Raw genomic sequence first — 24650 nt, 5'->3', positions numbered from 1 at the left:
TCCCCCCCAAAAAAATTATCATGATTCTATTAATTTCTTCTGTTTTGTTGCAAAAGTTATACTTTGGAATAGGCTGTGTTAGATAGTAACAATTTATAAACTGATATCTTCATATTGAAACATCATCTGATTAATATGAAGATAATTGATAATATGGCGTGTCATACTCCTTTCATTTGTAAAGCCATTTATTAACCTTGAGTGTATGTATGAAACAAAGCCCTGATTTTTTGTTGAAAAAGAAAAACCGGTAAGAAAGGATGGGAAGACTACTTAGTATTTTGCTTGAATACACCTTGTTCATTTAATCATCACATTTACTCATGTATTTTTCAAATTTTTATTTATTCAATTGATGCAATTTATTCTATTTAAATTTATTATCATTTTTTTGGGGGGAGGCTTAAGAGATTAGAGAATTAAGATTAACAAAGAGGAAGAGAAACATGGGAGAATGAAAGAATAGAACGGTTGAATGAAGATGGAAACGAGTATTGCTTAAGACAGTGAGCTACATTTGATTTATAATATATCAACATCTACCATAGATCTATTGTGGACTCAAGAGAGAGAGAGAGAGAAAGAGAGGGGAGGGAAACATGTGTGTGTTTATGCTGTGTGTTTGTGAGCTCTGTGGGCTAAAGGGGAATGTAATGTACAATATTGGTCCCTGTTAGCCCATTGTAGATGTTCCTTCCATCCCCTTGTTCTGCTGTGTTGGGAAGCAGCAGGTGAATTCCTAAAAAGTACATTACACAGGTTAGTCAAATGTCATGGCAGTGTACTGTGCTGTGTGTGGTTTGGGGGTGAAACAAATGTTGATGTAAATAATGGTTTGTGTCTCCCTCCATTAGGGATTTGGGAAACGGAAACTTTTATAGGGTTGAGTGAGGGGAAGTGGGAGGAAAGATTATAGCAAATATGCGGGGTTAGGTTGGCAGAGGGAAAGCAGCATATCATCTTTCCAGCATTCACTTTCACAAAAGATAATGTAAGAGAATAACTTTTGGATGTTGTTTTTTGTGCCAATAGTTATCTGCACTAGTGCCCATTCAAGAATGGTGAAAGTCAGTATAAAATTCATATTCATAGTTAGGCCAATCCAAGTCCTTCCTCTTTGTATGCATATTTTTTTTTTAGCAAATGCTAAAAATGAAAAAAGTAAATCAATTTGAATTTTATTTGGCATAGATATAGTGTATAGAGCTGCTATTTTGTTACTTATTTGTTTTATCGGTTATTGTGTAAACTTTTCAAGTATAAGGCAATAAACATTTTTAATGGGAATTTCAAATAGATATTACACACAGCGGTTGGGAAGTAAACAAGAAACGAACTCTATTGTGATTATGTTTGTGATTGCAAAACCAATGAATACACATTATTTAAAAAAAATTATAAATATATCATAACCTCATATTGATTTCAAATTGCAAAAGGTGATATTTGATTCCCAGACAATTTCTTCCATGTTGAAAAAACAAGATGCAAAAGATAAGTATAAATATATGAGAAAACACTAACAAGTATCCATATGTTCCATGAGATAACATTTCTACCATATGGGACTCTCATTGCATTTAGAATGGTCAGCGGCAAAATTTGGGAATGCTTGTCTGTGCTCGTAACTCAAGATCCTTATCTAAAAACCACGCTCATGATTCTAAGCCTCTACTGTTTTCTTTCTTGTTTTTTTCCTGTGTCATCTCCCTAGTTCACTGTGTATACCTGTCACAGATGTATGGCTCATTTGACGCGCGTTCATATAATATGTAGTCTTATTATGACAGCAATCGGAAGGGTGAAGAAAAATAGTCCCCTCCGGTGAAGTGGATTTCATTTTATATTCTTCCTCTTAAAGGTTCATTGCATACTCATGAGTTATTTGCACAATCACCTCGTCAATCTAAAAAGATAGAATGGTTTAGAATAATTTTCAAAATTATCCTTCCATTTCCTTGCTCATTTCTGAGTAAAAAAAAAATCAAACACCTCCTTTTATCATTACAAATAAGTGACATGAAAAAAAAAACCTGTAAGCCTACAAGATTTTTATCAGAATAATCCACATTAGGTTTATTCTATGGAAATAAAACAATAATATTGTCTTACTAAAAGCTCTTCAGAATCAATGGAGATTCTTTCAAAATTGTTGATACAGAGGTGGTAGTGGATAGCAAAGGTACAGTAGCAAGCTCCTTTAAGTGAAGCTGGAACCATGAAGTCTCGAGTTTAATGTGGCATGTATAATCTCTTTACTGCAGGATGCCAAGAGAAATATGAAGATGAAATTCATGGTCCATTTAGTCAAAATGTAAACTAGAGAAACCTTTATTACAAACTTTTGAAATAGCTCAGAATTCAGGTTATTTTGATGTATGGGTTTTCGTGTATTTTAAAAGAAATAATTGTAGAGTATGATGTGGCCAAAGGATTTTTTTTTCATTTACTACAGTTCTTGTGACATATACTAGAGATTTTGCATCAGTAATTTTCGTGAACTAAAATGGTGTAATGGATCATTAATATTGAATAGTTAATAAATAATCATTTATTTATTAAACGTGTTGATTTGCCATGCATTTGCAATTAGACAGTCTTAATCATTGAAAATATTAAGAAAGGCATTATAAACGGATCTTTTTATATGTGTGTGTTTAATAGTACATGTAGAGGCATTATAAATGGATCTCTTTATATGTGTGTGTGTTTAATAGTACATGTAGCTTTAAAACATAATTGTACACAATTCATTTAATTGTAAATGTTTTGGACCTAATATGAAAGTCACAGTAGGGTTATAAGTATTGATAATAATAATAATCATTTCATATGCATGTATTCTGTTGCATTCATTGACCAGGCTTTATCAGACACCCAATCAAAATATTTATTATAAATTTGCACATCTCCAATAGAATAAATTCATCCTTATCACAATATTTCAAGGTATACACATTGGGACGAATTGAATAGTAACAACTGGAATGCAATTTGGGGAGGATTTATTAATACTGGAACTGGGCTTTTTGTCATAGAAAAGATTTGCCTTGGTTGTACTACGAATCATTCTCTGCAAGTCATACATTTCACTTGAAATTGAACACCATCATTGTCATTGAAAAGATTATTTCTTTACTTCATAATTATTTTAAAGGAATAATAATAATTTGGCCATCTTGTATAATATTGATCTCTTACTTTTTCTCTATAAGCACTCCATAATAATGCAGCATAATTACACTTGATTTAGCAGAGCAGCTGTTACAGTAACACACTTGTTTTCATTCCTCTTACGAAATTATTTCCTGCCATGCCCCTATTTCCCTAACATGGATTGAGTGTAGCACAATATAGATAAATGTCCTTCTGAAGGAAATAAAAGAATGGCTGGGATTTGAACCCACAACTCTGTGAATGAAAGGCAAGAGCCAGAACCATTAGGCCACAATTGTCCATGTCAACTCTGTCTTTATAATAAATGATATTTTTCGAACTATGACATACAAGGTTTAAGTGTTCATATGAAAACTGCAGTTGTTAGGCTTGAGGCAGGAATCATATGCCTGTGTCTTTGACTTTGTCTATTTTTTTCTTCTCATTCTCAGAGAAAGACAAAGAGCTCTTTTTTTTAGGTGTGAGTGGCAAGTTGACCTGTGACATCCTTTCCTTCAAAGGTGTAGGGATGCATGTGAATGATGAAGGAAAGTTGCATGATTAGGATATAAGGGGGTGCATTCATAAGGAATAGTTTCATGCCAATTATTTCTTTTCAAAACCAATATTTTTCATATAATAAAGGTATGAGCAGTTTGTAATCTTCTATGTGCCAAAAGCAGTCTTCAGCTTAAAATGTGCAGAATGTGTAGCGAGGAAGAAGAAAGAAAGAAAAAATTGCTTAGAGTTAATTACTTTGTATACATCAAAGCTATGATTGAAACCATCTGTGAATGTTGGTTTGCTCAACTGAACTCATTAACAAGAGTTCAAAGTATAGAGCATGGATAATTAATAAGATCTTAATGAACTTTTGACGGTGATAAAAGCAGTGCTAGATTGTCATTACCCAAGTCATTTTCCCTTTATCCTTTTCGTTCTGTTACTCCTGTGCCACCTCTATCCATCTAAGATCTGGATTGTTATAGCAGGCGCCTGCCTTAATTCAAAGTAGAAATGTAATTACTCTACTCAGTTGCATATTATGTGTATCTCAAGGAATGGGAAAATAATGACTCCCTGTAGGTTTTGCCCTCATATTAGCCAGGTCTCTCATTATGCTCAGAGTGTTTTCAGGAGTAAACAAAAGTGTGTTTGGGATATGTGTTCATTGCCTATCAACGCTATTGTCGGTAGGTTAAGACTAGATTTGTGACAAGGATTCTGAAAATTTGTTTCCAGTCCATGCCAATTTGGATATTACCTGTGAAATATAGCAGTGTATGGTTTGTGATTGATGACATATACATGTAGTTAGTTGTGTGGGTGTTTTTAACACAATGCATTTGATTTAATGAATTCAAAGGGAAAATTATTTAATAATCTATTCTTATGGAAATAGATTTTATCAATTTCATAGGTTCTTGCTTCTTTTAAAATAACATACCGTACATTATGAATCATAACATAGTAATATTTTTTTTTTCATTCTCTATTTTCTTGCAACTCTTTCCCTCTCTGTCTCGCTCTTTCTCCTTCCCTTCTCACACTTTCTCTCCTCACCACAGATATGCAGTTCCAGACATCTGATTGACCCAAATTCCTGTGCCATGCCAACACCATTTTGAAACCAAGGTTTTATTTAGGATTAGCAATACCCCCACCTGGGTGTTCTCGGAGAGTAGCAAAAGGAAGACTGAGTCCCAGGAATTAGCTTCTGAAATCAATAGCCAACTCTTGTCTTGTCAGCAAATATCGGGCAACAATGATATTTCAATCATAAAGGAAATTGTGAGAGATTTTCAGTATTCGTACCCAAATTCCTGCTTCCATATGGCTTGGAAACATTGTATTCAAGTAGCCTAGTGGTTGTGAAAATTGAGAAGACGGTTACAACATAACGTAATTGCTGTGGTTCGCTGGGAATTTGGTCATAAGTTGCCGTTGGCGTCTTGGAGCTGACCACGGAAGCATTGACAAGTGAGGTATGGCTCTCTCAATATGGGACAAGCTAAGCCCCAATGAATTTGAGATTCTCCTCGACTATGTGAGCTGTGAGTATGATCTATTTGAATTTTTACCTTCTCTGTCATATTTTCTCATATCTACCACTCAATATCACTTCTAATGTTTCAGTTTGCTAAGGTTCTCTTCAATATATCTCACCTCAAAATTATCCCTCCCTTTTTCAATTTACTTAATAACTAATGTTTTTTTTTCTTTCAATTTTACCCATTGGCATTGATACTAAATGTTAAATCCACCCCAAATGTAAAATGAAAAGAGAGCAATTAAGTATGAACAACTGAAAATTTTATTGAAAATAGATCAAAAAAAAAAGGAATTGTATTATCGCTTATTAGCCCGTTGTCCGTCCACAATTTCAAAATGCTTAGCTTCGTTATTTCAAGATTGATTTCAATTCTATTTGCTTTATATGATAGCACTATGTGGGGATTCAAAACATCTACCCAGAATTTTGAAACTCATTAAATATGCTTATTTATGCACATTTTTCAAAATTCAAAAAAAATACTTCTTCTTTATTTGTTGAGCAACTTTGATTTTTTTTCTTGCATCTGATAGAGCTGCATGAGGTTCACCAAACCTGTACACAGAATTTTGACTAGAAAATTGTTGATTTGTGCAAAATTTATTTATAAATCACAAAAATGCTTTTTCTCCTTCATTAATTTTGTTGATTAATTTCAAATTTGTTTGTTTTATATGATAGCTCGAGGTAGGGATACAACATTTGTGTACAGAATTTTGAAACTCATTAGAAATGCTAATTTATGAATATTTTTGAAAACTCACAAAAAATGCTTCTTATTTATTTGTTGACCGATTTTGATTTTTTTGTGCAATCTGAGAGCTACATGAGGTTCACCGAAGTTCTACACAAAATTTAGAAATTTTGACTAGAAATTATTTGTGCTTATTTATACAAAATGTATTCATAAATAACAAAAAATCTTCTTTGTTTTTTCTTCATCATTTTCATTTCTGTTTGCTCAATTGATGTCACCAATATAATTTACTACAGTGTCATCTAGGCTGAAATTTAGAAATGTGTTAAATTTCTTTGCAAGATGCTGGATGAGCTCCACATCATTGATGTGCTAGTTTATCAGGTCATTCTTATTTGTTTGTCCTTAATTCTTGTGATAAATTCAGAACTGTTTGATGGATTTATTTTAGAACTCGATTTCAAATTTGGTTCATGTCTATGTATATAATGTAAATGCCACATTTCAAAGCGTTGTTGAGTATATGCGCATAGTAACAGTGCTATATAAATGAACATAAGTATGACAGGTATGGGGAAACTGTCCCCTTCCCAAATAACCTAATGCAATAACCACATGTTAATCTAAGCCTTATTTGTAATTTATTTGTGGCTGTGTAAGATATTGTTACATTAGATTTTATTTTTAAGAAATGTGCTTGATTTGCTTTCACACACTGAAAACAATGCTGAGATGACCTGCACAATTTGTCTAAGGTTTGAAAAGAAATGAAGTACTTACTTAATAACAGGCATTTTCTTTCAAGATTTAGGGATATTGCAAGAGAACATGTCTCTCACACTTTAAAAATTTCTAGTATTTGTTTGATCTAGGTAGAATTCCTGATCATCATGAATACCAGATATGTTCTGTGATCAGGTGGGTTTAATTTGAAAAGTGCATTATTGAGATGTAGATGAATCTCCCTTATTGCAAGGTCTGAGGGTTGATGCATTATGCTTCTGTACAGAACATATTGATCTTGTTTAGTTTGTACTGAAAATAAAAACACGAAAATTCTGCATTTACCCATGGAGTAGCTTTTTACTTGTTTAAAAGAAACACCAGAAAATATCATAAAAATCAAATCCTTCTGACTTTGATTGTAAATGCAGATTGTATCTGGTGACTTTTGATACAGAATGCACCTGTATTTGGGTAAGATTCTTGTGAGGAGACTCATCCATAGATAAGTGGGATGTTTAAAAAGTAGACAGGTGGTTTTCCTGCCTATTTTCCGGTAATGGTGTCAAGTAACTCAGATGACCTTTAATTAGTGATCACTTCAGCTATCTAAGGTAGATATCAACTTATAGTTTATTATCTCTGTGTAGTATGGCTCTCTCATTTTAATGAATATTTTGTGGAGTCCTATTGTTTTTATTGTAACGTTTTTAAGAGTTAAAAATGATCTGTTTAGCTCCAATCAAATTTTATCGAGTTCCCATTGATATTTACCCAAATTATTTCACAAAATTTCACAATGTTGTGCAGATATACCCTTCTAAAAATATTTGTAAATAAAGAAATAAATGAATGAGAAATTGGAGAAATGAATCAATGTCTGACATGACATGAATTGAATGAGTTGATAAATTAATGAACAATTAACCAATGAATGTCTGAATTAGGAAATGAATATAGAAATGTGTATTTGATTCTTATCTGATGGTTTCACCTTTTGTAGGTTTTGGGGTCAAAGTTTGCCCAAAATTATTTTCCCGCCTTTTTTGTAGGGCCTAAATTTATGCTGGATAATATGGAAAAGAAATGAAAATTACATGTGTTGATCTATAGCACATGCATGTACATGTATGCGTTGATAATCTAACACGTGTGACCAAGTTGTGTAACCCACACCCCATTCCAGGCAAGGGATATAATACTGTGTTAGTCATACCTAGCATTCAGGGTGTTGAAAGATAATCTTATGAAATGAAGGTGCCATTTGTTTGAGAAGAGCATAGCCCCAGGGAAGGGGAGAAGATGGATGCAGAGAGATAGATAGAGATATATTGGAGAAAGCTAAGATGGGGGTGGGCATGACAGGGGAATTTATAGAGACCAGTTTTTATTAGTGTAGATAGGTGCCTTAAAAATTATATCAACTTGTATCATTATTAATATGTTCATGATTCCTTACCCATAATGCAATATCATAGTCTTTGATACAAATTTTGTTAGAATTTTTTTTACCACGGATATCTTTACTAGGAACAACCAGGTTACAAAGCTCTTGTTTTCTGATAAAGTTCAAACTGCCATTGTAATTTATAGCAAAGGCCAAAATAACTTGTCTCACTTTTCAGCAAAAATGTATTTACTGCACTATGTTGCTATCGCAGCAATACATTCACATATTTTGAGACAAATCAATTCTCCTAGGAGGACAGTCCTCTTTTGAAGAACAGGAAAAAATATATACATGTAAGATGAACTTGATCAGTTTGATATGCATACTCAAGGTTGGCATATTTCCCGCTTCGGAGGCTTATTTCCCGGACGCCGGGAAATAAGCGGTATTTACCGCTTTTTTCCGGTATTTACCACTTTTCACCAGGAAATACCGGGAAATATAATTTTCCACTCACTTTTCTATAGGGATTGTCAAATTTTGAACATAAAAACAAAGGTGGTGAGTATGATTGCTCTGGTGTTTACCATTTGTGTGAGTATGTGTGTGTGTTTGTTCGTATGTTTATGTTTGTGTTTGGGTGTTATCTATGTCTGTTATCATGAAATGCTGGAAAAAATTCCATTAAATGCTAAAAAGATCCCAAAAATATATCTAATTTAAATATGATGTTCTTCATTAAGTCAGTCAATAATTACCATATTCATGAATACCTACATAATGAGCATAAACTTGTATATCGAGGATATCCTTGTCTCAATGTGCACCAGACTTTCTTTTGAAATTTTGTTGATCTCACTTTGACTGATTAAAAAGAGAAGCTATTGTAAAGGGAAACAATTGAGCGTGCTCCAAGATTGATTTGTTTACAATAGCTTTCAATCAATATGAATATGACAAACTGTACAAGTTATTTATTTTACATTTCCCATGAAACATTCAGTAGCTTAAGTATGTCAATTATGTTGTTATTGTATTCATTTTATATTTTTTAAAGGAAACAACTTTTGACATCTCTTTCCACTTTTGTGTACATTGGTATAAGTTATGCTTTTTTAATTTTTGTGTTTGCTTTGTTTGTTAAACTTTTTTAAAGTTATATTAAAAGAATTGCAACACTAAAAATGGCATAATCCGAGTTGTGTAATTTTTTTAGGCTACAAAAAGATCTTTTTCTATAAGCAATATCAAGATTCAAAACCAGCAACCACTAGTACACACTAAAACTCTTTACAATTACACACAGTAGAATACTGAGCTTTATTCACACTTAAAAACAAAAATCATATTGTAATGAGATACAATGGCATGTAAAAAGTTAAACCAGGGAGAAAAATTTGTTTGATTTAGTATGATTATTCAATTTCCAGGAACATAATTTGAGTTTGTGTACGTATGTGTGGACTTAGATCCTATGTGTGTTTGGGTATGTACACTGTACATGTACATGCATGCAGTATGAATTTTATCTGTTTGTGTGTTTCTACTATGAGTTTTGTGATTCTGATTATTTCAGAACACTATTTTCATTTGTTGAGGTTAAAAACAACTAAAATTATTGAAAAAAAAGAATTATAAATCATATTTCCAGTTTTTTACATATTTACTGGACGCCCATCTTATTTACTGGACGGTATTTACCACCGGTAATTACCGCTACCGGTATTTACCGCCCAACCCTGTGCATACTATAGAAAAAATGTCTTGTTTGCCTTATTTGTTTGTTTTAAAACTGCACAGCCATTCTTTATTTTTTCAGTCATACTTCTTAAAATCTTACAGGAGTAATGTAAACACACTTCTTGAAGCATTCATTACCATATTGAATTACCAAAAGAGAACATCTACGATCAATGACTACTTACTTGAACCAAATAAATGAAACAAAAACTTTGAAAGTAATACATCTAAAACAGATCACATTATAGATCCATTTGAAACTCACACATTTGTTTTCATTCTTCCACTTCAAAATGACAAGTGAAAGATATTTTTTGCATACCAGAAAATAAATTCCCTTTTGTCTTTGTGAGATATCTGTCACACTTTTTTAAACCAATGCAAACTGACTTATTTTTAAAATGTGGATCCTCACAGTATTACTTAAAGCAAACATAAAATCATGAAAATGTGGGAATGAAAAAGAAAAGATATTTACTTTAATACAATGCTATGGACATCAGGCTTATGTAAGAAGCATTAGGTGTTTAAAAAAAATTCTTAAAAAGTGCATTGAGTTCTGGTATGATTGAAAGGTAACAATGAAAAAGACTTGACCAGAGTGTATTGAGTACCTACGTGTTGTACATTTACCACATTATGTAAAAAGGTGTGCATGTTTCTGATTACATCATCATATCATTGTGTAATTTACATACTGGAGCACTTAAAAAATGGCCTAAGATTTATTTCAGACATTCAAATGATAACCTTGTGGTAGGAGTCTATACCTTGTCAAAAGATACAGTGTACATACTGTGAAGTATCCTTATACCCCTTTCATAAACCCTATTATGCGGCTAATAGCAGCATAATTTGGTCGTAAAATCGGAGGAGGACCAGAGTTATCCGCATTATTTTGATGCTGCAATTATCCGCATAATAGCAGCATCGGGACCAGACTTTGACTTAATGAACGCATTTCAAAAGTAATGCGGATAGTTGCCATGGAGCGGTCACAAGGTCACCCTTTTCCAACGCAACCGCATCGGAGGGGGTGTGTGCGGTTGCCATGATGATTATCCTCCATTTTCAGGACGGGCGCTCGTAAAAATAGTGCGGATTATTTTCGGAGTTTATGAACACAATTTTTATTGAATTATCCGCATTACTCTTAGGCTGCTAATTGGAGGGTAGGTTTATGAAAGGACCTTTAAAGTTCTTCAATGCGAGTCCTGATTCTGTACAGGGAGTAACCCTTTTCCACATGCCATGGTGAAAAAAATATGAGTGTCACACCAATGTATACAACACTGTAGTCCTTCTATTCCACAATTTTTTTTCAAATTGAATGTGTTATTTTGTTCAGATCTTTAGTATGACTTTAACAGAGCTAATATTTCATATTTTCCTCTGAGATGATTCTCTTGAATTTGCTTACAATAGTGTCATCCTCCTCTTTCTTGAAGCACAGCGGTAGCCTCATCTCCCGTTTGCTGTGAATGAGATGCTGAAATTGTTGGATTAGTATCCAAGGAGATTCATGTATCACATTCACATTTATTTGAGCAGGAATAGGATAGCAGTGGGACTTGGGGCGTCCTTGTACATGTATCTATATGCCCTTCACATTACATCCATTGAAGTGAACAACCATACACTGAATTTCTTGGGGGTTTAAGGGGGTCTCTGGGGGAAAGTCTGAATAATTTTTAAACAGAATTTTTTCTTCTAATTGAGGAAAAAATTTTGTTATGTTAATATTCTTTGTTTTAGTTTTAGTTTTTTTTCTTCTTAAATTTTAAATTGATAGAATATTGATATAAGTGAGATGAGTGTTTAAATTTGGCTTATCAGACTGCTTATTACATTTATGTCAATAGTATTTCACGCAATTAAATTGCTCATATCTGCTATTCACATGCATTGCAGGAAATGACAGTTGGGTGTCATCAAAGATGTTGATTATTTTAACTAAGAACATGAGTGGAATATCAGGGAATTTCTTTCATGGATCTTGCAATTAAATGCAGACAAATACAAGCTAATTTTAATCATTATTGTGCAATCTTTTTTTTTTTTAATCACACTGAACCCCAATTCCTGAATACATTTTTTTCATTCATCACTGAAGATTATAGGGTAGTCTGTTGGATAGAACACTAATTTTTGTAGCCTTACCCAATCAATGTTGATGTGTGGGGAGACCCTGGGCAGGATTCTGAGAATTGAATCAAGGGTATTCCGGCTCTATAGCTGACTGCATGCCTGACAGTAGGGTGTGAATGGACATAAAGATATTAATTTTCCTATCCTTCTCCTTTTGCATTTCCCCCAATAGACTTTCCATTTCTGTCCCTATAACCCTATCTCTCTCTCCCTCTATCTTTCTCCTTTCATTTTTCCTCTCTTTTCTTCCCCTGCCTCTTTATTTTCTCTCCATTTCTTCCCCTTTCGATACCTTCTACAATAATCTCCCCATTTCTCACCCCTATCCCTCTACTATTTATTTTTTCATTATCTAAATTTATTCTTCTATTCCTTTTCCCCGTTGTGTTTTTCAAATCATCTGCAGTATAATATCACTTATTACCTGTGCCCTTGCTATCATTTCTTGTATTTTGCGTGTAGGAATCTAGTTTTGATATCTCCCTCCCTTCCTCATTCCCACTCTCTCTGTGACATTCCTCATCTTTCACTTATCTTCATTTTTGTCATGTCTCTCTCTATCCTCACACTCTCCGAGACATTTTTTTTTTCCACATTATTATAAATTTCTGGTATTTTGTCCTCCATAATTTCATTTTTTTGCTGTTTCACCATCTTTGTTCCATATATTGTTATCTCATACTCCCACTGCCATTCCTTTTCATGGTTTTTCAACATTGACTTTCCTGCCACCTTGCAGAAATCATGACTGCGAATTTAATCAACCATATTTGTTGACTGAAAAATCTACAAGTATTTCCTGAATTCCCGGGAGACCTTGAATTTGAAGCAAATCTGACCTTTTTTCTTTGCTCATGCATGCTCTCAAGAAGTTATTAGTTTGACAAGAAGTCATCGCAATTCATTTGAAGACACAAAATAAAATGCCTACGCAGGGTGTAGTATTGTTATTATAATGTTTCTACTGTGTTTTTATATGAATTGCTTTTGCTTGCCTTTTTATTAGCCTTTGCTTGCCTTTTTACTAGCCTTTGCCTGCCTGTTTACTAGCCTTTACCTGAATCCAGCTGTTTTTTAACTGTGTTAAGCGCAATTCATCATCTTACTTTCTACCTATTCAATTTGCGTCACTTTTGAGAAAACAATAATTATGGAAACGGTACCAGCATAGTCTATCATACTCAGTGCTAATTAGCCATAGGTTTTTGGCAAATGCAATTACTTTGATACCCGCAGAATTAAATCATTATACATGTACATCAAAGAGGGGTATTCTGTGGTATATTGCATGTATGAGCAATTGTTATTCTGATTACCCTGATATGTAGCTAGTAAAAAAACAAATAGCCTTTATTCCTTTGAAATATTATTGAAATAATATCCTCCAAAAAGAGATTTCTAAATCTTATTAAGATATGAAAACATTCTACACAAATATTCTGCATACATGTTTCAATGTGATATTTGTGTTTCTTTCGGGTTTAACTTTGTTGGACTCTATTGTTTATTTGAACGTGTATCACACTAACTTATCAGTAATGTTGAAATTAAGATAATAAACGTGATACCTTCATGTATCCTGATATATTACCCTGATATGTAGCTAGTATGTATTAATTCGTAAATATAAAATTGTGCTGATGGTACCTGTTCATGCGTTTTGCATGTATGTAATCTTACTGCGTTTTTAACAGCTGTTCTTTGAAAAAATCCATAATAGATTTCCACTTCCAAATGTCAACTTATTGAATTATTAATATCTTCTGGGGTTTAAAACAAACCATTGCTCTTAACTACCCCTAGAAGGTCACTTTGCTACTTCTTTCCAGAAAAGAGGGAAACAGAAGGCTTGTGAGAAGCATAAACTTGTTGTTGTTTTGAGATGATAATGGTAGTCAAACTCAAAAGTTGTAAGGTGTTTAAGCATTAAGTTTAAACATAGTGAGCAAGAAATACTTGAAGTATCTCATGAACAGCTTTTCTTGAAAATTATTCTATGAATGGAATGTCTTGCCTGGAAATAAGAAGTTGTAATTATGTTCAACTATTCTTTACATGTAAGCAGCAGGATAAATTGCAGGTTTGCGATGCAATACTTCTACTTTATATTATAAAGCCAGGGCTGATAAGTGATTTAATTCAATAATTGTGATGTATCCATCTTCTTTGGCTAGTTTATGATTCATGGACTGCCCTCGAATATATATGTACACGGATTTTGCGCAAGAGCGCCATTTCCCGGCAAACCCATGACCACTTCTGCTTCTGCTCACACCCTTATTATGCTAACATGCATGTTAAACTTCCTCTCTGTTTCTTCACCCTCGCAGAGTGAAGATGTCTCCAAGAAAGTCTCTTCTTGAAAGAGCTAAGTATACTTCCATTGCTAACCCCTTTTTACTTCGGTACTGCATGGTTTAGGTCACTTTAAATTCTCTGAGTGCAACGTTTTAAGCAATTTGGGAATTGCTTCTTTTATCCCAGTGTACTGGTTTTGTACACAGTGTATATGCAAGGTCTTCTTCCTTTCTCTTAGGCTAGAAACATGAATTCTTTCTTCCGCTTTCTTTTTGAATTGCAGTTGGACTTGAAGTATTTATTCAGTCTCCCTTATTAGAGGTTTTTAGACCTTGTTTCGCTCCTTTTTAGAGACTCTTGTTAATATTTCTGACTTAATGGACTATTTAATCAAATTAGTTTATAAACCTTGCCTCTCTTGTAGTAGTACTTGGTTAATCAATTATTATTGATTGATAGCCCTTGTCTGAGTTATTGAGTAGTTAATTATTTCGGTGTCATTTAATTAACTAGAACAGCACAAGTGAATTTATCTCTCATTTGTTTTCTGTTACGGCACTATTGGGGGTCCACAGATGTCCACCCGCCCCCTGTTTCTCTCCCTACAGATGTTTGTTCTTTTCAGACAAACAACAAAGGGAGGATGAGTTTCGATTCATCTACAGGCGAGCCTATTTTCACCACAGTGGACGAGTCCTCAGGTTTGTTTTTTATCTGAAGCGAAGGCGAGTATAAAGGCAAACATAAGAGTCCTTTGCGACAGGCTCAAGAAGGGGTGGAACTGTGTTGTCTTATAGGAGATGGTCATGTGAGCTCAAGGCAATGGCAGAGAACCCGGCGATGGGGCCTTAACAGGAGCGGAAACCTTGGCATCTTCCCCAGGTCTGCCTGACCTACCGGCCATCAGACTAGGCTTGATGCCCCATAAGACTCGCACTGCAGGCCAGGGCAAAGGGACGGTCAGGCCCTAGTCGTAAGAGGCGCGTTGACTTGACTCGGTCAACTCTTTGCATTTGAAGAAATGGACAAATCACTCAGGTCTAAAGAGAGGTACCTCACCTGACCCTGAAACTAGTGACAGCGACTTGACGGCAGCTTTCCCATCAATCGGGAGGGTGGCTGTCGAGGATCTCCTACCAGATTCAAAGCACCATTTATCCTCTTCTGCTCCTCTGGAGCCCCTGTCAGAGGAGAGGAAAAAGAGTGATATGTCACCGGAATAAAAAGCCCGCCAACTGGGCAATCATGCCTCCTCTTGCATGGAGACACTAATGAATTTAATTCATAGCGCTCTGGGGCAGTGTAGGCTCATTTCACCAAACACCTCACAGGCCACATCCGCCGGTGTCCCAGCACACGATAGTGATCAGCCAGGCGTAGAAAGCCTTTCCACGTAGAGGAAAGCTGCCAGTGTTACGTTTAACTTGCGTTCAGGCCTGCACAGGAGGTTACTCCCCCGTGCATCAGGCCCTGCCTAGTACAGTCATGCCGGCGCAAGAGTCATGACTGCTGGCAGTATGATGAGTTCGCCTGAGAGATGTGTACATATCCACGCCGCCTCGGGAGCTCTTGACGCACCACCCAGGGAGCAGACCATCCATTGAGACTGTCCCCGCGCGTTATTGAATGAGACTTCCCGTGTGCTGATGAATCCTTCCATGACTCATCCATTGGCACGGCTCCCCAGCCTACACCGCATGGTGAGCACCGCTCCAGCGTTATCTCCCCCATCAGCGACTGAGTTGGCTGATGATGGAGAGGAGTCATTCATTTCTTTCAAGGTGAGCACCCATGTCGGGCATCCCCCTGCAAATGATTTTAAGCCTTCCTTTGGAAGGGCAGCATGCAGGCTGCACATGCCCACAAGAAGGTGTCATCTTCCCTGCTGTATGGAAATTATTTCTCATGCATGAAGACTGAGAGTCTTCACAGCAATAAGCACCTCCCCCAACACAAAGGGTGGGAGCTAGAGTGGGTACCCGCTTCTCAGGCGCTGTTTATGGCAGAGTTTAGAGATTGGAGGAGTGCTTCATCAGTTATTAGTTCTGACTTCTCGCCTTGATTCTGTTTGGCTGAGAATCACTGTAACTGTTGGATAAACAGGATTGGTCAGATGAAGCATGCGACTTCCCTTTCATAAAACACCCCAGAGAAGATAACATCGCATCTTACAGCATATTTTGAAATCTCCTCTCCATCCCTTCCAGAACCTGGGAGTTAAACATTTCTGTCTCGGATAGTTTGCTACTTTATGAATCTATGCTGACCATTGTCGGCACACTCTGGATACAATCTGAGAAGCACTTGTTGGGGGTAGCGATCACCTCTCTCCTTAAGGAGGCGATTTAGGGTTAAAAACAGGCAAATTAGATTTCAAACAATTCTCAAGGCCTCCCACACACAGTTCTTCCATTCGGAAACCGTCCAAGGCTCCCAGGAGCCGCCCTCGGCTGCTACCCAACAGCTTCGCGCAGCCTTTATGTACTGCAACAGTAACCCTCTCACGCTAATGACCACAAGTGTTTGTGGCCCCAGAAGAGGGAGCGGAAAATGTTGCCACATGAGCCGTGTGTTTACCTGCAGTCGTATGTTTTCTGTACTGACAGAGCAATATGACAACTTTTATTCAAGTTGCTTCATGCTCTGCTCTGACGTTATACCCACCAGCTATATGTATTTCTTATCGCTTGATTCTTGGTGGAATGAAGTCCAATCGTTGGCATCTTACGCGGTTGGAATGGAATTAGAATTCCACTGCCACTGCTACCTACTTGGCTGCATATACCCCTTCTGTCGCATGTTTTTCTGAGCACCCACTCGAGCATCTCACCCTTATTGTGGGGTGTGGCCTTGGCTCTCTTACCACAATCAGCTGGTTGGGGTTTCAGGGTGTCATTACTCTACTTCTGTACCCTTACTCTGTACATCGAAGTGCGAGAAATTTGAGGTCAAGCAATCGGTTGTTTCGGGCAACTCCACCTCCTCCGGGTATTCTTGGAATCTGAGGGGTCATCCGTATGGACTGTGCATCTGTTTTTCTCTGCGGCCTTGGCTGCTGGGTGGATCGATGTGTTACGTAACACTCCTAATCAAATCCCCTTTTAAGGGCAAAGAACCTGGAATCCTTCCTACACTTTTTTCGCCACACCTTGTAGGGTGTGATGTAAGGGAAGAACAAGGCATAAATCCCTTACATTAGGGGTAGTGCCTTTTAACCAGGCCGAACAGAAATACCTTTCAGTACTGATTCTTCACCAACAACCCAGCTGTGGTCTTATCATTTTGCCGTCCAGGGAGCCAGTGAGCTCCAGTCAGTAATCTAGGTTTCCCTGGCGCATTCGGGTAGCCTGGCAAGATTTTCCGAGAGTTACCATGAGGTTTATCAGTGGCAGTCCGCCATGACTTCCTGGAGTGGTATGTTTCGTTACTGGTCACGCCAGGCTTATTTGTCCTAGCTCCAGTTCACTTTCACCACCTTAGATCATAGCACCGGTCTGGTGCGTTTTGATCTGGTCACACCCTAACCCACGCTAACACACCAAGCTGGCGGCGAGTCCTTTTCCCGCACATGAGCACCGGCTTTCGACCACTGCTCTGCCCCCCGTGTTGTCTTGAGGAAGTGTTCACACCTCACTCTTTTGGGCAAAAATCTACTTCTTTATGAGTTAGACATTTCTAACTGCAGCACAATGGCCTATGGGGGCTTTTTATTTTGGAATAGTCACCCGTGGGGGTTTTCACAATGCCCAGTTGGCTAAACTCATTGTAGTTTTTGCCTCGTTCGGCAAGTAGTTTGTTGGTTATTTTTTCCACAGACTTATCAGGATGGAGCACAGCCGAGTGTTGATTCACTCGGATGTGTTATCAGGAAGGCTTTCACATCCTCCTGTCATTGTAATTGTCCTCACTTTTCTGCACAAGTATGCTCTTTTGTGTAGGATTTTACGAACATTACTCCCAGCTTTTAAGCGCTGCTGGACCTGAATCTCCAGGAGCTGAAACTTCACTTGAATGTGTTATCAGGGAGGATTTCACACCTTCCCTTTCATGTCAATTCTTCATCTATTGCATAGTATGCCCTTGGGCTTAGGAATTTGTGCACAGGTCTATGGTTTTCAAACACAACCAGACCTGAGCCTTCCTGGGCCGCAAGACTCCCGTTGTGCTACACTTGAGGGGCTTTCACACCACCCGAGTATCATACCCTTCCCCTCAACACTCGGTGCACTACAGGGGAATGATGGCTTGTTGTTGTTGTTGGACGATGCAATTGACTTAAACTCCAGCTGTTTTGGTATGTTGAGGTAGCACTAGGATACCTTGTACCCTCCATAATGCGCTGCCTATCTGAAGCCTAGCCTTGCTCTTATTTTAGGGGGTGTCTGCCGGACCTGAGCTCTCACCTCCCTACGTGTGTATGATCTCTTTTCAGACTTGGCTTTCACCGCCAGTGACAACCAGTTTCATTTTGAGGTGCCATGGTCATGAGGTCCATGGCGTATGACTGCACTGTGAAAGTCCGAGGTTCGATTCCTGACACAGCTCTTGTCCAAGACATTGTACACACATATTATATAAACTTGCCCTGTTATCTTGCATCTAGATATAAAGAGGCTTATGCTTGTGGATATACCCCTTGGGCTCACAGGTCCTTGTGGCCAGGGCGAGCGTAATGCCAGGGCTTAACTGTTTGGTTTATTGCCGCATCGGCTGTTTTTCTTGGCTTTTTTACTCCATTTTAGAATATATCCTTTATTGTTGAAGAACTATCCTGCCCTCTGTCCCTTGCCTTGCCTGGCAACATGTTACTTTAGTGAATGCTCAAAAAGAAGGTTTAACATGCGTGCTAGAATGATATGGTTGTAAGCGGAGGTAGATTTGGTCATGGGTTGGCCTGGAGATGGTGCTATTTTGCAAAATCTGTGTACATTTATATTCAAGCGCAGTCCATGAAACATGAACTAGCAAAAGTAGACGGATATATCCGATCATCTTGAAAGTACGAATGTCAGGTAAGTATTTTTATGATTCATTGCTTTGATTCATAAAAAATTACCAAAGGAATAGTAATTTTCTTCATAAACATTTACTCTAATTTTTGCCATACCTGACATGTTGGTAATTCATGAATTTGACAGATAATTTTTTCTAAAAGTCTAGACATTTTGTAAGGAGACCAGAAATGATGTATTAAACTTATATGATTTACTCAGAGTTGCTAATTTTCCGGATTTTTCCGGAATTCCGGATTTTTTCCTTTGCTGAAAAATATTCCGGAAAAAAAAATCGATTGTCAAAGTGAAATCCGTAAAAATCTCCCCTCCAAATCTTGTCACGGAGAGCGCAATTTCAATTTTGGATGGCCAATTTGCGCAGACGGAAAATTATAAGCGTTGTGCGCAGCATGAAGTTTAGCTGGTACTGTACTTGCACGGTACGCGCGAGCAATACATTGTAGCAGTTGCAAACGCCGCCCTATACCCTGCAGGGATACGGGTGTCAGCGCTATCCCAGTCGGGCGATCGCCCGGTAGAACCGCTCGAAGCACGGCCCGGTGTGGCTGCAATTGCCTGCTGCTGCGTGAGTGATTGGTTGTCTGCCGCGGGATTTCAGCTAATCGACGTGGACTGGTGCGTATTCATCAATTCATATGTGTGAACTATCCATCATTTTGATAGAAATTGTGATTTATGGATTTTCAATAGTATAGGATTGTCTTGTTGATGAGTACAGTGAGTGAAAAAGGGCACCCCAGCTGCTACATACACCCGTCCCGAGTCGCACCCATTGGCCGCAGCATATTAACCCGCAGCAGGTTAACCCGTACCGTAATGAGTACGGGTTACATGATTTTTTTTTTTTTTGAGCACCTTTCTTGCCTATGATATGAAGTTTATTATGTCATTAATTATTTGTTATGTACTACTGTAGATTAATGATTTCAGCCCTCTAAAGAATAAGAAAACGTTCCAGCTTCAGGGGGCTTCGCCCTTGACCCCGCCAGGGGCCCTGGGCGGGCCCCTGGACCCCCGGCCTGGGTTTTCAGCATTTTTTTGAGCTATCAGTTAGCATCTCTGTTTACTGGCCTTAATCTTTTCTATACATGGTATATAGATGAAGTCACAAGTCAGAGCGGCAACCGACCGATTAGTAGCCTGCTTGGGCGTTGCTGGAATTTAGGCATTGCAGAATGATTTTTGTAGGTAGAAGTTGAGCGGGCTGAAAAATACTTGGCGGTTGCAGAGCAGTACCCAGTCGATTACCCATTACTGGGTCAAATCAGGACTGTTTGGCATCCGAGCAGTGATCCGCTGACAACCCACCAAATCTCGGGCGGTTCTATTTTTAGATAATCGCCCGTCCGATCTTGATCATCAACTGATCTCTGACCGGTTGGCGATCGGCCAATGACCGCTCAACAGCTGTTGATCCAACAAGTACGATTTTCGACCTAATTCGTTCAACCGCGACTGCTCGATTATGTCGGCACCGGGACGGCGACAAACCGGACTTAGAGTGTATTTCGGGTAGCGAGTGAAAAGTGAGCAGGCGCCACCAGAATTTTAACTCCATGCTAAATCTTGAGTGGTGATCGGGTGATGCCCCAAGATCCAGTGGCACGGCCAACGGTCGGTGCTCGAGCAAAATTGGCTAAAAAGTAGTTGCCCTGTCACCAAGCAGGCTAAATTTTAGTAAGTAACTTTCCACATTTTTGATGTAACAAAAAAGGCACAAATAATTCAACAAGATTGTGACATCACAACAATTACATGGTATTGATGAGATTTATGTGGATTTGTGTAATTTTCTTAATGGATTAAGGAATTAGGAAGATAAACAAGACTTGTCTAGCAATTCTCCTATGCATATACTAACAGATATACTGATAGGAATCGTCCAATACATTTCTCAATTTCTGGGGATGATTATTGGCGGAGGCTGCATAATCTTTTGGAAGTACTCTTTCTGTATTGATAAGGATCTGTTCATATATTTACTACCTCATTTTAAAGACATTTTATTCATTGCCAAATGCCTGTGGGGATCGCTTTTTAGCACTCCACAGTGATAAGAGATAGCGTGGGTAGGGATATTGTGATATTTATCACTTTACTCTTGCAATATCTGGGGATTATTAGTAAAACTTACCTGTGATCCAGAGGATCTCTTTTTAAGCCATCCCTTATGAAAAATACTGAGTCAGAATAAAAGATGGATATTATGGATATGAACACATTCTGGTTCTTGTATTTTAATCACTGATTATCAAACTTTTTCTACCCTGCCATTCCATTATTCTAAATTTATTTTTTTGGTTTATTTATAAACATGATTTTTTTTTTCCTTGATTGTTGCATCTTGTTATTCAGAGTATTTTCTATTAACTTCAATAATCGTTATGTATCCATCTACTTTGCTAGTCCATATTTCGTGGACTGCCCTCAAAATTTCTTTGCACGATAGCTCCATGCCTACTTCCGCTCACACCTATATCATGTGAGCACGTACGTAAGACCTCTTTGTTTCTTTGCCCTCGCGGTGTGAAGATGTCTTCAAGAAAGTATCTTTTTGAAAGAGCTAAGTACACCTCCAAAATACATTTTTATGCCATATTGTGTTGCTTCTTAGCAACCAGATTCATTGCCAATCACTTTTAATTCATTACTGTATGGTTTGGCTCATTTTAAATTCCCTTGTGAATTGCTTCTTTTTTTACCACTATACTATTTTTGTACACAGTGCCTATTGGAGGTCTTCTTCCTCCCCTAGGGCCACTGCGCTCTCTCTTGTGTGATAGCTCTTTGCTTGATGCCTGTTCTTTATTATTACCGTCCTTTGTAATGCAAATAGTTCTCCTTGCTTCACAGCCAGAGTTTTAGGAGTCGCCCCTTCTCTAAGATTTAAAACGTGAATTCCTTTGCTTTCTTTCAGATTGCAGCCAGACTTCTTTTCATTCAGTCTGTCCTTTATAGGTTTCTAGACTTGGTTTCGCTCCTTTTAGAGGCTGTTATTATTAATTCTGCCTCTTCTGGCTTGATGGATTATTTAATTGAATTAATTCATAATCCTTGCCCCTCTTTTACTTGGTTAATCAGTTACTATTGATTATTAACCTTTGTAGGAACAAAACAGAACAAAATGAATTTATTCTCTTTTGTTTTCTGATATTTTTGAAATGTCATCATAACTTAGAAAGTATATGGACCTAGTTCATGAAGTTTGGACAGAAGGGTAATGAAGTATTACTAAACATCTTGCCTCAGTTTCAGGTCACATGACCAAAGTCAAAAGTGATTTAGGGTCATTGAACTTAGACCATGTTGGGGGATATGGACCAAGTTCATAAGACTTCGACATAATGGTATTGGTTTATCACTGAAGATCCTACCTGAGTTTCAGGTCACATGATTAACTCTTTACCTGCTCCCCCAGCAACACACTTACTGCCAGTGCACTCAACCCTTAAGTGCTAGCCACTAATCCCCCTTTGCCAAGTTTATTTTTGGTAATGCTCAAGAGAGTGATTTTCTAATTTTGATCATAGTTGAGACACTATAACTTATCATTCGGAGGTTATATGAAAAAAGTTGTACATTAAAGTTGTGGGGAATTTCATAATCTCTCTATTGATGCCCATATTTTTTCATGATTTTCTAGCTTTATTTCTGTAAATTAGCAATATTCATGTATAGTCCCCCACTTGTTTGCATGCACTTTTTTTCATTGTGTTGTGTCTATGTGCAATCCTAGCATATAAAGTCCTGTACTGTACACTGCATGCATGTAGTAATGAAATGGTGGTTTTATCAATTTTTTTCTCAGCTTTTTTCTTGTTTTTTGTTTATACCAGACCATAAGATCAAAGGTCATGTAAAGGTAAACTCTGGCGTGTTGGGAGTATGTGTTGATTTGGCATCATAACTGAGAAAGTTTATGGATCTAGCATATAAACATCGACATAAGGATAATCAAGTATGAATGATTGTTTTGCACTTGTCTTAGGTCACATGATCATGGTCATAGGTCATTTTGGGTCAATGGACATAATATTTCATTATCATATTAGTGTTTTCTTCTGTGAATAATTATTCATGAGCTGTTTTCAAAGGCAGTACTGCTGCTATATCAAATTGCCTAATGCAGGTGAGACTGCCAGAGGCATTCCACTTGTTCTTTTCAGACAAACAAAAAGGAGAGGATGAGTTCCAACTCATCTACAGGCGAGCCCATTTTCACTGCTGGAAACGAGTCTCACCCAGGTGTATCTTTTTCAGAAGCAGCAGTGAGTATGAAGGCAAAAGTAAGAGTCTTCTATGATGGGCTAGAGAGGGGTTGGAAACGTGTTGTCTTATTGAAGACGTTCACGTTCCCCCAAGGTTATGGCCAAAGACCCCGTGACAGGGCCTAAATGCAGGGGAACCTGAAACCTCTCTCCAGGCCTGCCCGACCCACCAGCCATTTGGTCACTGGGCCAGGGACAGAGTGCAGCTCTCTCCTTGGCATTGAAATCGACTAGGCTTGATGCCTGAAGACCTGTGCTGCGGGCAAGGGCAAAGGGTGGTCAGACCCTCGTCATAAGAGGCGCATTGACTTGGTTCTTTGCAGTTGGTGAGTGGGACAAATCACCCAGGTCTAAAGACAGTCAGGATGGTGGCTGTCTAGGATCGTTGACCAGATTGAAGGCAGTGTTGCCATTTGGGGATCTCCATCCCCAAATTTTGAAAATTTTGGGATTTTGAGAAGCCTTTGGGGATGGAAAAAATTATTTGGGGATTGAAATAAATTTGGGGATTTTTCATGCATTTCAGGGGATTTTTGAAGGTTTTGATGAAAAGCACCAAGATTCGTTATTTTTCAGTAATTTATGATGCTAAAAATACAGAGATATATCACTCTCTTATGCTAAAATACGTAGATCACCCGCAATTCAACCGATGAATTCATTACATTGAACTTTAATTGGTTGAAAATATACGGTAAATGGTGGGGTTGCCAATCTACTTTGCATCGAAACAAATACAAAAAATCTGCTGTGTATGCCAAAATGGTATGAACAAATGAACACATATTAACTAATTTGGGGCAATAACCATGATGAATATCCTCAATTTTTCATGAATTATTGTGATTTTAAAAATTTGGGGATTTAGGGTCCAATTTGGGGATTTTTCGAATGCCATTTGGGAATTTTCTTCAGCTCGGACCTGGCAACACTGATTGAAGGCCTCTTGTTACCCTCTTCTGCTCCTGCAGAGCCCCGACAGAGAAGAGGAAGAAGAGTGAGGTATAATACGAATATAAGCCCCAGCCAACCGGGCGATCCTACGCCCTCTTGCGTGGAGACTCAGATGCTAAAGAATCTAATTCATAGCGCTCTAGAGCAGTGTGGGCTTGTTTCACCGAGCGCCTCGCAGGACTCATCCACCAGTGTCCCTGCACACTTT

General features: G+C 37.7%; 1 long non-coding RNA gene across 2 annotated transcripts in view; it reads left to right on the top strand.

Annotated features, from left to right (window-relative positions):
• Window positions 1-5698, top strand: part of LOC121410755 — a 75860-nt gene extending 70162 nt beyond the window's left edge. For both annotated transcript variants that reach the window (XR_005969371.1, XR_005969372.1), the window contains exon 4: window positions 4725-5698. This is a non-coding gene — a long non-coding RNA (uncharacterized LOC121410755). The remainder of the gene's footprint in view (window positions 1-4724) is intronic.
• Window positions 5699-24650: the final 18952 nt, after the last annotated feature.

This window comes from Lytechinus variegatus, chromosome 3 (genome assembly GCF_018143015.1).
Source record: "Lytechinus variegatus isolate NC3 chromosome 3, Lvar_3.0, whole genome shotgun sequence".
Lineage (NCBI taxonomy): Eukaryota > Metazoa > Echinodermata > Echinoidea > Temnopleuroida > Toxopneustidae > Lytechinus > Lytechinus variegatus.
Note: the sequence above shows the minus strand (reverse complement) of the source record. Positions and strands in the feature narration are given on the sequence as shown.